The 15,756-nt window shown below is 42.7% G+C and overlaps 1 long non-coding RNA gene across 1 annotated transcript; it reads left to right on the top strand.

Annotated features, from left to right (window-relative positions):
* Window positions 1-213: 213 nt before the first annotated feature.
* Window positions 214-14,281, top strand: LOC131821452 (uncharacterized). Its single transcript, XR_009349912.1, has 4 exons — window positions 214-394; window positions 9,224-9,440; window positions 10,643-10,730; window positions 13,913-14,281. It is a non-coding gene; the product is annotated as an uncharacterized LOC131821452 (long non-coding RNA).
* Window positions 14,282-15,756: the final 1,475 nt, after the last annotated feature.

The following is a 15,756-nucleotide window of genomic DNA, read 5'->3' as shown; positions in this document are numbered from 1 at the left end:
GTCCCTCAGCCTCTGTGTCCCCCAGGGTTGGAGCAGTATTTCCAAATCCCTGGACCTAGATTTTTGTGTCGTTGTTACTTACCTCCTGTTTAGAAAGCATACTGAGTGGGGAGGAGGAAGGACGAAGTGCATTTTTAAGATTTACTCGATTCTTTTCTCTGTAGTGTATAGTTCATACTTCTCTTGTAGGTGCTTTAAAAACAAGCAAAAACACAAACAAACAAATAAATAAATAAATAAAAATAAAACGCTCTTCCTTCTGCTAGGTGATTGTAGAGCAGATCGTTGAGTCTCATCCGGACGGCCTGAAGATCATGTATGCTAATAAGCTCCTGAAGTTCATTCCTCACCACTGCCACCTTCTTTGAGAGGTCACAGGAGGAGCCATCTCAAGGTGACGTAAACTGCTGTGTATGCACCCGAGCTAAGTTTAGTGACCACCTGTCACCTCCTCATGTGCCGCTGATCCCTGGCTGTCCTGTCTGACCCGGGAACGTGTGCTCTTCCCTATTTGTTACCAGTGCTGTGAGGCAGGTGTCGCTTGCCTGGGTTTACAGGGAAAGGGAATGAAGAGTGGGGACGAATCTCAACGGTGACATTTGTGTGACTCCAGAGCCTCTGCTTTTCTCTTTTCTATACTTTCTCCTTAACCAGGTTCAAAATCAAAATTGGTTTCCTTCCATTATTGTGATGTCATCATCGGTCTAGAAATACCAATTCATTTTAATTCAACACGTTTTATACTGATGGCAATTAAAGTCATGTTCGGTTTTCCCTCCCTCTCTTATTTCATTTCCATGGCTTTCCAGTTCTGTTTCATGAATATCCCATTACCTTCCACCATCTCCGTCATCCCAGTCCAGACCTTTGTCGCCTTTTGTTCGAGGGTAGCGGGCTCTCCCCACCTGGTCTCCCAGCTCCACCTGTCCCTCTTCATTGCAGCCCTCAGCTGTCCCACCTGCCCAGAGCTCTGCAGCCTTTCTGAGTCGCTCATGGCTTCTCATCGCCCACAGAGGAGCATCCAGTCTTCCTGGCGCAACCTGTGACCCTTGGTGCTTGAGTCCTAGTGGTTCTCCGCTGTAGAACTTTCTACTGTGCAACTTTCCCCCCATACCACTATGGTTCCTGGCCAGACAGGAGCGCTTGACCTTCCCTAACACACCTGGTACAGAAGATCCCTGACTTCACCTTGGTTCAGTTTATGGTTTTTTGACTTTTTATAATAGTGCAGAAGTGATATGCATTTAGTTTGGATCTTTTCCCAGGCTGGCGATCTACAGTAGGGACCTCTTTTGTAATGCTGGGCAGGGGCAGTGAGCACAGCCCCCAGGCAAACCACGTGATCACGAGGGTCAGCAACCAACACACTTGAACCATCCTGTTCTGGCTTTCAGTGCAGTGTTCAGTAAGTTACATGAGATACCAGACACTTTATTGTGAAATAGGCTTTGTGTTAGAGGATTTTGCCCAACTGTGCAATACTGTAAGTGTTCTCAACACATTTAAGGTTGGCGGGGCTAAACTCTGATGTTCAGTCGCTTAGGTGTTTTCCATGCATTTTCAACTAAAGAGATTTCCAGCTGAATAGTGGGTTTATTAGAAGCCGAGGCCGTCATAAGCTGAGGAACATCTGTCTGTACTGTGCGCCTCTGTGTTTTCCTTCATTGCTTCCTGTCTCATATCCCTTTGTCTTTCTGTTGATCTGTCACTCCACATGAAGCTCCAGTCAAATACAACTACTTTTTTTTTAGGTTATTAATTTATTTACTTATTAGAGAAAGCATAAGCAGAGGGGGAGGCAAAGAGTGAAGCAGGCTCCCCACTGAGCAGGAAGCCCGATGTGGGACTCGATCCCAGGACCCTGAGATCATGACCTGACCCACCCAAGCGCCCCCAGGCTATGATTATTTCAAGAAAAAGTCCTATTTGTGAATTCTTCATCTAGTGAAGATGAATTAAAATCAGAAAGTCAACTCTGCCACCTTTAAAAACCCAGGAACAGAAAAAAATTCCACGAGCAGGTATAACCCTATCCACAATAAATCACTTTCAATCCAGTCCTGAAAACTAATACAGAGTAGGAAGAAAGCATTACAGAAAAATTTTGTTTTCATTAATCAAGCTGGAAAATAACGGGCCTTACACGAATGCCCTTTAGGAAGACAGTTCTTATAGTTTTATGTTGATGGAAACTAACATTACATTCGAAATGCATGTTAAAACCATGACTGTAGACTAACTACCACTTTCAGTCGTCAGAAGATGAAAAATGATCAAGAGTCACCCAAACTGAATCCTGGTTCCTCCTGGAAAATGTGTTCCTAAATATTTCCCCCCTGAACTACTGTGCTCTTTCTGTATCTTACACAGCAGACACTGCGATGCACAAACACATCCAGAAGGCCTTTGAGGGCTGACAGCCTGCTGGAACAATGAGGAATTCACCCGGGTTTCTGCCTTTCTGCCGGGCCCAGAAAGTTCTGGGTAACCCAGGTGACGTGTCATGAGAATACAGGTGTGCCTCACACCGTATGTATCATCTCCTCAGGGTAGACACCAAAATCCATGTTCGTATATGAAAATCTGGGATGCATATAGAAATCAAGAGTGATTCTGTCATCTTGAAAGAAAAACACACTGTTGCGCTGCCACATGCCTCGTTTCTCCTCGAGTGACTGCAGGAAGTAGCGATTGCAGTCAGAAATCTCAGAAAGAAAAATTAGAGTAAGGGCAACACCTGAAGTTTACTCCTGAAAATACTTGGAGAACGACTGTGGCCAATAAACCAGGGCTTAGTTCATGAGACTATGTCAATGAGCTTATACCATCCCATGTTCTGGTCAAACCCTCATGTCTGGGAGATGGAGGGACGTCTTCATCTTCCAGAGCTACTATTAGGGAAAAAGGTGGAGACAATACTGACAGGAGTCCCTAATTCAGCAGGAGAGCCAAAAACACCTTGCCCCTCCATAATCCCAAATGAAAATAAACATCTCGGGGCGCCTGGGTGGGTTAAGCTTCTGCCTTTGGCTCGGGTCATCTCAGGCTCTTGGGATCAAGCCCCACGTCGGGCTCTTTGCTCAGTGGGGAGCCCATTTCCCTCCTTCTCTCTCTGCCTGCCTCTCTGCCTACTTGTGATCTCTGTCTGTCAAATAAATAAAATAAATTAAATCTTTAAAAAAGAAAAAAAAGAAAAGAAAAGAAACATCTCATTTTACTAGTGTGCAGCAGTGACTATGCAGGAGAAATTATTATATTATTATTAGATGATATTATTATTATTATTATTATAATTATTATTGTACTATATTATTAACCTTTTGAATTTGGACACCTAAAATTTTTAATAAAATATGAAGACCTTTTTTTTAAAAGATTTTATTTATTTGAAAGACAGAGATCACAAATAGGCAGAGAAGCAGGCAGAGAGAGGGGGAAGCAGGCTCCCCACTGAACAGATAACCCAATGCGGGGCTTGATCCCAGGACCTTGGGATCATGACCTGGGCTGAAGGCAAGAGGCTTTAGCCCACTGAGCCACCCAGGCGCCCCATGAAGGCTTTTTTTAAAGAACAAAAACTTCAGACTATATCTTTATCCTAGAAGTTCCCACTACAACTGGCTTCTGTCTTGGTCAACATTTAGCCATTCAGATAAAGTCCGTATTTAGTGCTTCATGTGTATGCATGTGTAAAATAAGAGGACAGTCATAAATCTTTAAGATTGTGTATAATAACCGTGAAATAAGGATTCTTGATACACAAGGTCTCGTTCTGGGGAAAACAGCTGGTGAACAGTATGCAGTTTTCAAATGATGGAGGGGAAATATGCATTCGGTTATGAGAAAGGGAAGGAGAACAAGACCAAATATTAATAAAAGGGAAAAAAGCTTTTTCTGCCATCTTTTCGTGCTGCAGTAACAGTGTGAACAAATGTCCCACAGATGCCCTCAAGAACATTAACACTGCTGAAAGGGGAGGCGAAGGCCAGGTTCTTAGGAGGCCCTGCACCAAAGTCATCGTCCCATTTCCTGACTGTGATGACGAAGCATGAGTACATTGGCAAGTTTGAAATTATTGATGACCACAGAGCTGGGAAAACTGCTGTGAGCCTCACGGGCAAGTTAAACAAGTGTGGCATGACCAGCCCTAGAATTGTATAACTGAAAGATCTGGAAAAGTGGCAGAATATTTCCATCCCCTCAGTTTGGTTTCACTGCATGGAAAAATTTTTCTGGCATCATGCACCATGAAGAAGGAAGACTCCAGGCAGGAGGGAAAATCCTGGATTCCTTTTTCGTAGAAATATAATATACATGGCACATGAAATGCCTCAATGGGGAAAAAAAAAAGGAAAATAAATTACAGTCAACTAATGTTTGACAAGGGTGCCAAACAATTCAATGGGGGTAAGAACAGTATTTTACTCCCAAGCAGCCACATGCAAATAATGAAACGGGAGTCCTGCCTCACACCATACAGAGAAAATAACCCCAAATGCATCAAAGACATAAATGTAAGCATTAAAATGATAAAGTTCGGGATGCCTGGGTAGCTCAGTTGGTTGAACGGCTGCCTTCTGCTCAGGTCATGATCCCAGAGTTCCCGGATCGAGTCCTGCATCAGGCTCCCATCTCCACAGGGAATCTGCTTCTCCCTCTGATCTTCTCCTCGTTCATGCTCTCTCTCATTGTCTCTTTCTCAAATAAATAAATAAAATCTTTTAAAAAATAAAAATAAAATAAAATAATAAAGTTTTCAGAAGAAAACACAAAGGTAAATGTTAGTGGTCTTGAATCTAACAACGGCTCCTCAGCCATAACACCAAAGTACAAGCAACTTAAAAAAAATAATAAACAAATAAATGGGACTCAACCAAAATGTCCCAGTTTTGTGCTTCCAAGGACCCCATTGACAAAGTCAAAAGACAAGCCACTAAATGGGAGAAAATATTTGCAGGTCATATATAAGGAACATGCATTCAGACTGTGTGAAGAATTCTTACAACTCAAATAAAAAGACAACCCAGTTAAGAAATGAGCAAAGAGGGGCGCCTGGATGGCTCAGCGGGTTAAACTGCTGCCTTTGGCGCAGGTCATGAACTCGGAGTCCTGGGATCGAGTCCCGCATCGGGCACTCTGCTCAGCAGGGAGCCTGCTTCTTCCTCTCTCTCTGCCTGCCTCTCTGCCTGCTTGTGATCTCTCTCAATAAATCTCTGTCAAATAAATAAATAAAATTTTTTAAAAAAATGAGCAAGAACTTGAATACACATTTCTCCAATATTCAAATGTATACATTAATATATAAATGTATATATAAATATATTTTACATTATCGTATATTTATATAAACATATTTATGTAAATATATTTACATTCTTAAATATGTATTTAAATATAAATAAAATATGAAATATATAATATATATTTAAGATACATATAAGGTATATATAAAATATATGGGACAATAAGCACGAGAAAATATGCTCAACATCACTAATCATTCAGGAAATGCAAATCAAAACCCTTGTGAGATACCACCTCCCACCCACTTGGATGGCTACTATCAAAAAACCCAAAAGCAGGTGTTGGAAGGATGTGAAGAGCTTGAACCTGTAAATTGCTGGTGGGCTTGGAAAATGGTGCAGCCACATTAGAAACGGTTTAGTAGCTCCTCAAAATGCTGAACACAGAGTTGCCATATGACACACCAATATCACTCCTGTGTATAGAGCCAAGAAAAAAACTATGCCCACACAAAAACTTGTGCATGAAGGTTTAGGGTTTATTCGTAATAGCAAAAAGGTGAGAACAACCCAGATGTTCATCAACTGATGAACAGATAAATAAAATGTGATCCATCCAGCCAGTGGAATATTATTCGGCCTTGAAAAGGATTAGAATTTTGATATGTGCCACAACACAGAGGAGCCTTGAGAACATTCTGCTGATTGAGAGAAGTCAGTCACAGAAGACCACATATTGCATGATTTGATTTATATGGAATTTCTAGAATATCTAAATCTTCAGAGACCGAAAGTAGATTAGGGGTTGCCTAAGACTGGTGGTGATGGCTAAAGTTTTCTTTTGAGGATGATGAAAATGTGTAAGTAGTTCAGTATAGTATAGTTAACTATAGTGAAAGCCATTAAATTGCCCACATTAGATGGTGAGTGGTATGGCCTGTGAATTATATCTCAATTAAGCTGTCATCAAAAAATGCAAAGAACTTCTATATTTATCAAGTAGAAAAAGAATGAACTTGATTAAAAACATCAAAAATGGGGAAAATAAAAACAAACAAAATAAGATGGGAGGAATAAGATCATGACTGTTTATCATTAATTTAAATGTGTACAGACTGACTTTTTCTATTAAAGCGCCTATGAGGGGGTTACAGATCCACGCTGTTCAAGAAACATACTTAAAATGCAAAAGGGATTGAGAATGTATCAGGTGAGGACATACCATGCAAAAGAGAAAGCCAGAATGGCAAAATTCATCGCAGACAAGTTGGGTCTAAAGTTATAGGTACTAAGATGAAGAGGGACATTTTTAAAGGCAGAGTTTGGAAAGAAGATGTAAAAGGTATAAGCAGGTATACCTCTAACAACATAATACCTAAAGACTCTAAAAATGCAATAACAACGTAAAATTTTAGCTTTTCAAATGGGAGTATCTACTAGAAGGAGGGAAAAACAAGGACACACAGAAAATAGACATCCTGGGGCGCCTGGGTGGCTCAGTGGGTTAAAGCCTCTGCCTTCGGCTCAGGTCATGATCCCAGGGTCCTAGGATCGAGCCCCACATCGGGCTCTCTGCTCTGTGGGGAGCCTGCTTCCTCCTCTCTCTCACTCTCTGCCTGCCTCTCTGCCTACTTGTGATCTCTGTCAAATAAATAAATAAAATCTTTTAAAAAAAAGAAAATAGACATCCTTATTTCCCTCGGAAAACATTTCTTTCTTACACCTAAGAAAAGCCATATTTGTAAAGATTAATTGCATACTAGACAACAAAGGAAACCTTTACAAGCCTTCCAAATTAAAGATTTAAAGAACAGTTCTTTGATCACAATCCAGTAGAATCAGAATTAGATAACCTGGTAACAAAAAATTGAAACTACATACACGTTAAGAAATACAGTTTTCAGTCAAAGAAGAAATCATAAGACAACTGAAGAAAATCTTGAAAGCAATGGAAAGGAGACTATTTCATACCAAAACTTAAAGAAGACACCAGAAGTTATACTCTAAGGACACTTCAGTGTCAAATGTCTTCAATTTCAAACATTTTTTTGAATTAAAGAAACTACTCATTTAAACCCATCAGAAAAGGGCAGCTCAATCAAAAGAAAGGAAGTAATTATAATAAAGATAAATTTTTAAACTAATAAAAAATATGAGGGGCAAATAAACTCAAAGTTGTTTCTATGAAAGACTAATGAAATAATAAAAAAAAAACTTCACATGTCCTATTAAGGATAAGAGAGGGGGAAGATGGGGTGTGGGAGGAGGTGGGGAGAGAGGGAAGGGGGATGGGGAAAGGGGGGTTTCAGGGAGGAGGGGACAGAGACAGGGAGAGAGAGAGTTGCAAAACAGATAAGGATTGGGAACAGAGATATAAAAGCAAATGCATAATATAAAAGAATCACTAAACTGCAAGGCACTTTATACTAATCAATATGATAACCTAGAAGAAACGATGATTTCCTAGGAAAACCAAATCATCCAAATGATTCAAGAATGGAAAATTCAGAAGATGAGTTCCAAGATCAGACAGGTTTGCAGCTGGATAGCTGTCATTCTACTGTTAAATGGCAACAGGCAATTAAACAATAATAAGTCAATTCACTTGATGAAGCTGAGCACAATGTTAATACCCAAACCTGAGAGGGAGGAACGGGGAAGCTATGAACACATCTGGCTTAGGACAGATTAGTTAACAGAAACTGAACTAATGTTAGCAAATAACAGAAGTCAGGCATCTATCAAAGGACTATATCCTGAGACCAACTTGGATTCATTCCAGGAAAATAAAGGGAGCTCAAGACCAGAAAATCAATAAGATTTACCTCATCACTAAATTAACTGTGAATAAACTCTTAAGACCATAAATGCATTTGATAGAAAATAAAGGCACCTGATAAAAGGTGAGCAGCCATTCTTTATAAAAATGAAGATAAAAACAGAAGGACGTTATTCAGGAGGGATTATTAACTAGGAAGCACTAGATCAAGAGGTAGATAAAATGAGCCATAGTGACAGAGCCCCATGCATGCATGGATAGAGGCGAATGAGCTCATGGATGAGCACCAGGCTGTCAACAGGTATTATAGGGACAAAGGCAGCGGTGAGGAGAGGAGAGTCTTAACAACATGGAAGAAGGTAAAAGGAGGATTGCAGTTAAAAATTGAGCATGATACAAACACATGCAAACAAGACCGGATATTTTCCCGTGTATAGTTTCTTAAAACCCTGTACACATTACTGGAACTACCAACTCTTGCTTTCAGCTCCTCAGCCCTCGCGTGATTTCCCAGTACCAGGATGCAGGGGTAGATCCTACGTTGGTGACATCCTATGTCATTGTACTCCTAAAGGGACAGGTGAAACAGCACAGGGGCTGCAGGTCAGAACTCAGGCATCGCTGTGCCCACCCCAGCTCCCTGCTCGCCCAGCCTCCACTCTGAAGCAATGGGCACTTGGAGCTGTTAAGAAACAGGGATCTGAGCAGTTCTCTGGTTCACCCTGGAGCCATCTGCATCCATCATGTTTCCCACAGCTCTCCCCGAGTGTTGGTGCTGGCTCCCCCCGAGTGTTCCCTTAGCTCCTGGCACACCCTTCTTATGAGAGCACCTAGTACTCCCCGTCACAGTGCTCTGTCTGTCACTTGCGTCCATTGATCCACTTTGTGCTGGTTGAGGGCTGGAGCCCCCTCCTGTTAACTTCTCAAGTCCGTTTCTAATGCAGCAGCCCCTGGCACTTAAGCACCCTGTCAGTACCTGCCAAATGAATGAAATGTACTCTAAACATAGTATGAAGTCTGTGTTTTGAAACTCCTTTTTGGAGCCGTTTGCTATCATTTTCCCAGGCAATTTAAAAAATTTCCAGCCTTGCTGCCAATAACCTGAAGGGGTAAAGGAATGCCGGCGTGCCCCATGGGACATGTCACTCTGGATGGTCCTTTGGCAGCAGGGACTTTGATAGCGCTCTTTCAAACCCAGCAGGATGGTGGAGGGGTACGTGGCTGAGTACCTCCCTGGTCTGACCCTGTGTGACGCCACCCGGTGCTTGCAGCTGCCCTCTGGAAGGTGTTGCTTTAGCGGCAGAGCCAGAGGGCACCAAGCATGTGTCTGTCTCCAAAGTCCTGGGCACCACATCACAATGCCTTCCTGAGAAGCAGAATCAAGGACAGTTGCTGATCTTCATTCTTTCCCACCAAAGGTATCTCATACACCATCTTTGGAAATTGGAGCCAGGGGGCGCTTGGGTGGCTCAGTCGCTTGTGTCTGCCTTCAGCTCAGGTCATGATCCCAGGGTCCTGGGATCGAGTCCCACACACTTGCCTCCCTGCTCAGCGGGGAGCCTGCTTCTCCTTCTCCCTCTGCCATTCCCCCCACTTGTGCTTTCTGGCTCTCTGTGTGTCAAATAAATGAATAAAATCTTTTTAAAAAGTTTGGGCCATATTCTTTCACCATTCTCCTTCACCTGGGGTAATTTGCCACCTCCCTGAATTTACCTGCATCTTTCCCAAAATCTACTTATCTTCCAGCCTTCTTGACCATAATGAGTCTATAAATTTTCAATAGAGAGTGTGAACTTACACTTGCTAATATTTGCATAACATGCACCTCTTTCGATCTCAAAGAAAAGCTTTGCACCGCAATGGTCTCTAATCTCCAATTAGGTTCTGTTCCGGGATCCCACTGGAATTCTACATGCCTGTCCCCTAAGATGCCATAAATTGTGGTCCAGTTTCCCAGCCAGCCAAGGAAAGCACATGGGAAATCTTGCTGAAGTATGAGTAAGAGCCAACGAAAGGGAACATATTTATCTGCCTCGAATGCTGGGACCTGAGGAAAGCAAGTTTCATTACAGACAAATCAGGAAGGAGGTGCAGATTGCTTTTTATATCACTCTGGAGTGGGGGTATGCCATTGATGATTAAGGCCATTTCCTGCAATGCACTCACCAAAGTGATACTCACTTCGGAGTGGACAAAACTTAGGAAATGGCCAAGGGGTGCTCTGCTTACACTTTACACACTCAGCATTTATTTGTATTAATTTCTTTATAGGGCAGTATAGAGACATGAGGCCACATTGAAAAAGCAAAGCTTGTCATCCTATGGCCTTGGGTCAAGAATAGAGATAGTGCTGCTCATGTCAGTTTCAACCTCCAGTGGCCAAGTGTTTGATCTGATGCTCTTTCAAGTTTTCACCATAGCCTTTCTCAAGCTCAATGGCCAATAATCCCACAGGAGGAGATTTTAGGGCCCTCTCAAACTTCTGTTTTGCTATCTCTCCCCAGCCTGCTTCCTCTGCAAAAGTCACCACTTTGCCTGTGCATCTACCACCTCTTAGAGCCTTTGGAATCAGCCACGAATTGCAGTGCTGATTCCTTCCATGACCACATATTGTTTACAGGAAAACTCTTCTTCGTTATGCCTTGCCAGTCAGAGTGACGGTTTCATCCGCAACCTGGACCAGGTTCGGGAATATTCTACACATAAATGTGAGCAAATGTCTTCTGTATTGAGAGACATGTACATTCTGTAAATGGACTCTATTGAAAAACCAATACATAGGGTACACTTATGTCCTGACCCAGCTGGAAGGAGGCACTTCATTTCCATCTTTCAGAAAATTGGTGTAACACATTGATTTTCATAACAAAGAAAGCAGTTTTGTGTCCTCTACCAAAAGACGGTCATCGTAAGCAATAAATTACCTCTTTGGAGTGAACAAATTAATAAGATATTTTCTAAATTTCAAAATAACAAAGACAGAACGATGTCTGTAATGCTAAGTGCATCTCCTTAGTTGCAGGACATTGTGTCATGGACCACCTGAGCAATGACACATGGCGGCCGGTAGTCTGATTTGTACATCAATTCACCTGGCAACCTGTTAAAAGAAAGTCTTGCACATGACAAGCTTTCAATAAGACACTGAAAAGATGGCCAGGAAGCCCCCTTAGCTGGCTTTTTAAGGTGTCCAGACATCTAGTCAACCTACCTCACCAACTCATCACCATGCTTACTGGAGTAAACCCAATCTCTTCCTTCCCCCTGGAGATGGGAGAAGAGCCACTCACATGTTTGTATGGAATTCTCATTCCCCCTCGCTCTGTCCCCACATGGCGCTGTCCGTGTAATAAATAAACAAATCTTTATGTCACCCGGTAGTTCCTGGGTCCAATTACACAACTCAGACAATTTTGGGTCACTACAGCCTTTTGTTTTTCTTTCCATCTTAAGCCTTCTGGGTGACCAACAGCTATCTAAAACTCATGTTGCTGCCATATGCTGTTGTTCTGCTTCATCTTTCCAGTAAAGTTCAGTATTTTCCCCTAAAGTTTGGTTTATCAGTATTTCCAGCGTCTATCTCCAGCTCGGGTCACCATCCCAGGTCCTGGGATCAAGTCCCACTCTGGACTTCCTGCTCTGCGGGAAGCCTGCTTCTGCCTCTGCCTCCCATCTCTTATGAATAAATTAAAAAAATCTTTAAAAATTAAAAAAAAATTTCTATCTTCCCACTTTTAAAGATTAATTCTAGGAATTATTGCTATAAATCCAAGTGTCCTATCTCTTTCTTAAAAAGTCTTCTCCAGGGAACCTGGGTGTCTCAGTTGATTAAATGTTTGGCTCAAGTCATGATCTCAGGGTCATGGGATTGAGCCCTAGTGAGGCCTCTGCGCTCAATGGGGAGTCTGCTTCTCTCCTTTTCCCTTTGCCCCACCCCCCTACTCACATTTACACACATGTGTTGTCTCTCTCTCTCTCTCTCTCTCAATAAATAAATAAACAAATCTTTAAAAAGTCTTCTCCAAAGGGAGTTTGAGAAATAGTCCAGTAAGGGGCTGGAAGAAAATATTATAAGTTTTATTCATATTTCATGTCATTCATTTAACTGTTTATCTTTTGCATGTCATTTATAATGTGCATAATAATTTAGAAGAGTAGTAGAGTCTATAATTTATCAAAAATTTGCTTAAATTGGTGATATGTCTGCAAATATTTTTGTATGTATGTATGTATGTATTTATGTATTTATTTATTTTTGTGAAAGAGAAGTGCACAGTAATAAAAGGAGATCACTGCTCCAGGGACCCAGATATTTCCCCAAGTCCTGTTTCCTTCCATTCCCTCTGGGCTTCATTAGACCCCCTTAACAGCAATCTTGTCCCTAAAACACGCCCTCTGCAGCACCAAGTTCGAATGCTTAACTCGGGCCATCACTGCAGGTTGTACCGGGATGACCTTAGGGAAAAGGGTGGTGGGTCTCACAGGTTTGCTGTGTCACCCCCATGAACAGTCCTTTGTTCTGAACAGCTAGTGCAGCCCACGTTTGAAATCACAGGCTCTGGCACCAGAGTGGGCGTAGATCCCAGCTGGCCCCTCAGTAGCAATATGGCTTTGGGAAAGTTGTGTCATTTCTGGCCCAGACTTAAGGCTCATCCATAACGTGGAGGAGAAGACAGTGTGACCCTCAGTGGGCTGTTGAAAGGATCACGAGATGGTTCGACTCAGGTGCTCTGAGGTACAAAACACACAGTAGGCCCACAGTAGAACAAAAAGTTGTTCTATTGATCTTATAGTTACTATTACTCATACTAACAAAACTGATCATTTGATATGATTTTCAAGCGAATTGTCTTCGCCTGGATTTCTAAGATTAACCTGCTTCAAAATGAATTCTGCTCTACTGTGAAAAACGAGCTAACCAGCAGGTTTCTTCTGCGTCTTTTCTGAACTTTTTAGGATCCTCTCTAGAGAAAGGTTCTAAAGGAAGGCAAAGTGCAGAAATACTCTTGCTTGAAAGGATGTGTAGGAAATGATTAATTTTGCCAAAAAACAGTGCCTTGAACATAAAAGATATTTGATGAAGCTCACTGTAGACAGTGTAACTCTCCAGGATTCATAAGTTGAAAACTCAATGTCCAAAGGGACATAACTAGGAGATGGGGTCCTTGGGAGATGTTTAGGTCATGAGGGTGGAGTCCTCATGGGCGAGATTAGTATCTCCATGAGAGAGACTCCACAGAGATCCCTCGCCCCCTCCACCTTGGAGGTTATAGGGAGAAGATGGTCATCTGTGACCCAGGAAGTGGGCACTTGAACAGACACGGAATCTTCCAGGGTCTTGACCGTAGACTTCCCAGCTTCCAGAACTGAGAGAAATAAGTATGTCTTTAAAGCACCTAGTTTATGGTGCTCTTGTTACATCAGCCCAAACTAAGATAAAGCTTGTCTCTTATACTGAAAAATAACACAAATGTTAACAACAATTTTAAAAAGGAACATTGTGGCCAATGACATGTAATGAACATCATCTCTCCTCTACAGAGCCAAGAGCTTAATTAGTTTCGGGCAACTCAGTAGAGTATGATTAAACCAAAGAGCAGCAAGATGTCTAAATGCTCAAGTCCTCTGCCTCCTACTTTTCTGCCAAAACAAAAGAAAAGCCCTAGGCTGGTTTTGGTTGCCACCAAGCACAAAACAGCCAAATTCCAAATTAGAAAGCCTTGGGGTTTAATTGTGGATGTTTGGAATTACATAGAAGCTCTCTTTGATCATTCCAAAGGATGTTTCCCTCAAAGGTTACAAATACATCTCAGCCTACCAACCATCTCAGGCCTACCACAAAAATTATATATATACACTTTTAGCATTTTAAAATGTGTCTAAATTTCAGTTTCAGATCCAGTTTTGACTATTGTTATGGGCTTAGTTGGATGCCCCCAGATTCCTACGTTGACGTCCTAACACCCAGCATCTCAGAATGTGGCAGTATTCAGAGATGGGATTTTTAAAGAGGTGATAAAGGGAAAACGAGCTCACTGGGGGTGGGCACCAAGCCAACAGGACTGGTGTGCTTACAGGAAGAGGAGATTAAGACACAGACAATACAGACTGAAGGACAATCGTTTGAAGACAGAGTGGAGAACACAGCTATCTGCAAGCCAAGGAGAGACGTTTGAAGAATCGAACCCTATTGCCACCTTGATCTTGGACTTCCAGCGCCCAGAACCATGAGAAAATAAATTGTATGTTGCCTAAGCCACCCGGATGTTGATATTTTGTTTATGACAACCCATGACTCAGAAATTTGAGGACCTCCCTTCTAGACTTTATCCTGAAGTTCTGTTTCAGCTTCAGGGGCTTGTGTAATACTACTGTATCAAGGAGGGAGGCTCTTGCCATTCCCCACACTGGGTCGTTGAGACACTGCACAGCTGTCCCCAGGGCTGGCTACATAATTTACAAGCCCCATGCGAAATGAAGATATAGGGCCCTTTGGGCAAAAACAGGGAGGAAGTGTTTGTTAAAGGTACTAAAATAGAAAGCTCATTTCCTCCATGGTCTGTCTTCTGAAGGGGCATGGCTGCTGTTTTCTATTTGCATTTAATGTCATTCCAAGCAAATAAAAATTTTAAAATGTGATTATGGGCATGATTTTTGCCATTCATCTTCGCAGGGTGCAATGTCAGTGTTAAATAATTCACGCAGGGATTCCACAGCTGGGGCACACCCACGTGCCCTCTTCTTATCAGAACCGTGGAAATCCTGCACAAGACCAGCTCTGCCGTCTTTACCTCACCTGGGGACTCACACCTGTTCCACCGACCCTGCCGCCCTCGGCTTCCTGATGAGTAAGGAACTTGACAGGATCAGGAGCCGGGGGCTGCCTTTCTTTCCCTTCCCTCCTAAGTCACCACTTCCAAGGCTTGGCTAACACAGGGAGGTGACATGAGTGAGAAAGGACAAGACAGGGTTCTGGGATGCTCACAAGAGGCCACCGCCTCCTGCCGGTGCTCAGAGCAAGCTCTGGTCTGTAGGGAAGGCGAGCTCCGGTTGACTCGGTCATAGACGTCACGTGGTCAGCGAGTCTCGTTGACCACCACTCACGAGGTGTCCATTTCCATGCTGTGCTCACCGGGCAGGGCGAGCAGTACATGCAAATGAGGTGGCAAGGAATGGTGGATACCCACAGTGAGCTGTCCCCTCTGCTATGTACGTGCTCCACTGTCCCACCTGTTATGCCCCAATAATGGGTCCATGATTAAAAGAGCGAGACAAATCGAAGGTCAAACAAAGCTTTATTTTGCACCAAGCATCAAGAATCAAACTGACCAGCCAGGGCCGCTTCTCTTACAGAGAAGTCGACCCCTCTCTCCTTTACGGACTAGCTTTTAAGGGCAAAGGCCATGCGGTTGGGCCTGGCCATGCACAGGTGGCCAATGAAATTGTAACACACAGAGAGAGCTGCACAGTGATGCTAGGTGACCAATTGAATTACAACTTACCTTTTAGTAGACATTTGACCTAGCCTATCACCTTGGTTAGGATTGGCGCCCAAAAGACTCACAAAGGGCGGGACCCATACTCCTTGGTAGTTAGGGAGACAGTATGCAACTCTCCACTGATCAGATGTCTTTACCTGACCTGACCCACCCTTGTATTTGGGCTTTGTTACCTGAGGTTGATTTCCGGGACTTGTTTTTAAGTAAGTCCCCTGGGAGAAGGGGAGCAGGGACA

This window comes from Mustela lutreola, chromosome X, assembly GCF_030435805.1.
Source record: "Mustela lutreola isolate mMusLut2 chromosome X, mMusLut2.pri, whole genome shotgun sequence".
NCBI lineage: Eukaryota > Metazoa > Chordata > Mammalia > Carnivora > Mustelidae > Mustela > Mustela lutreola.
Note: the sequence above shows the minus strand (reverse complement) of the source record. Positions and strands in the feature narration are given on the sequence as shown.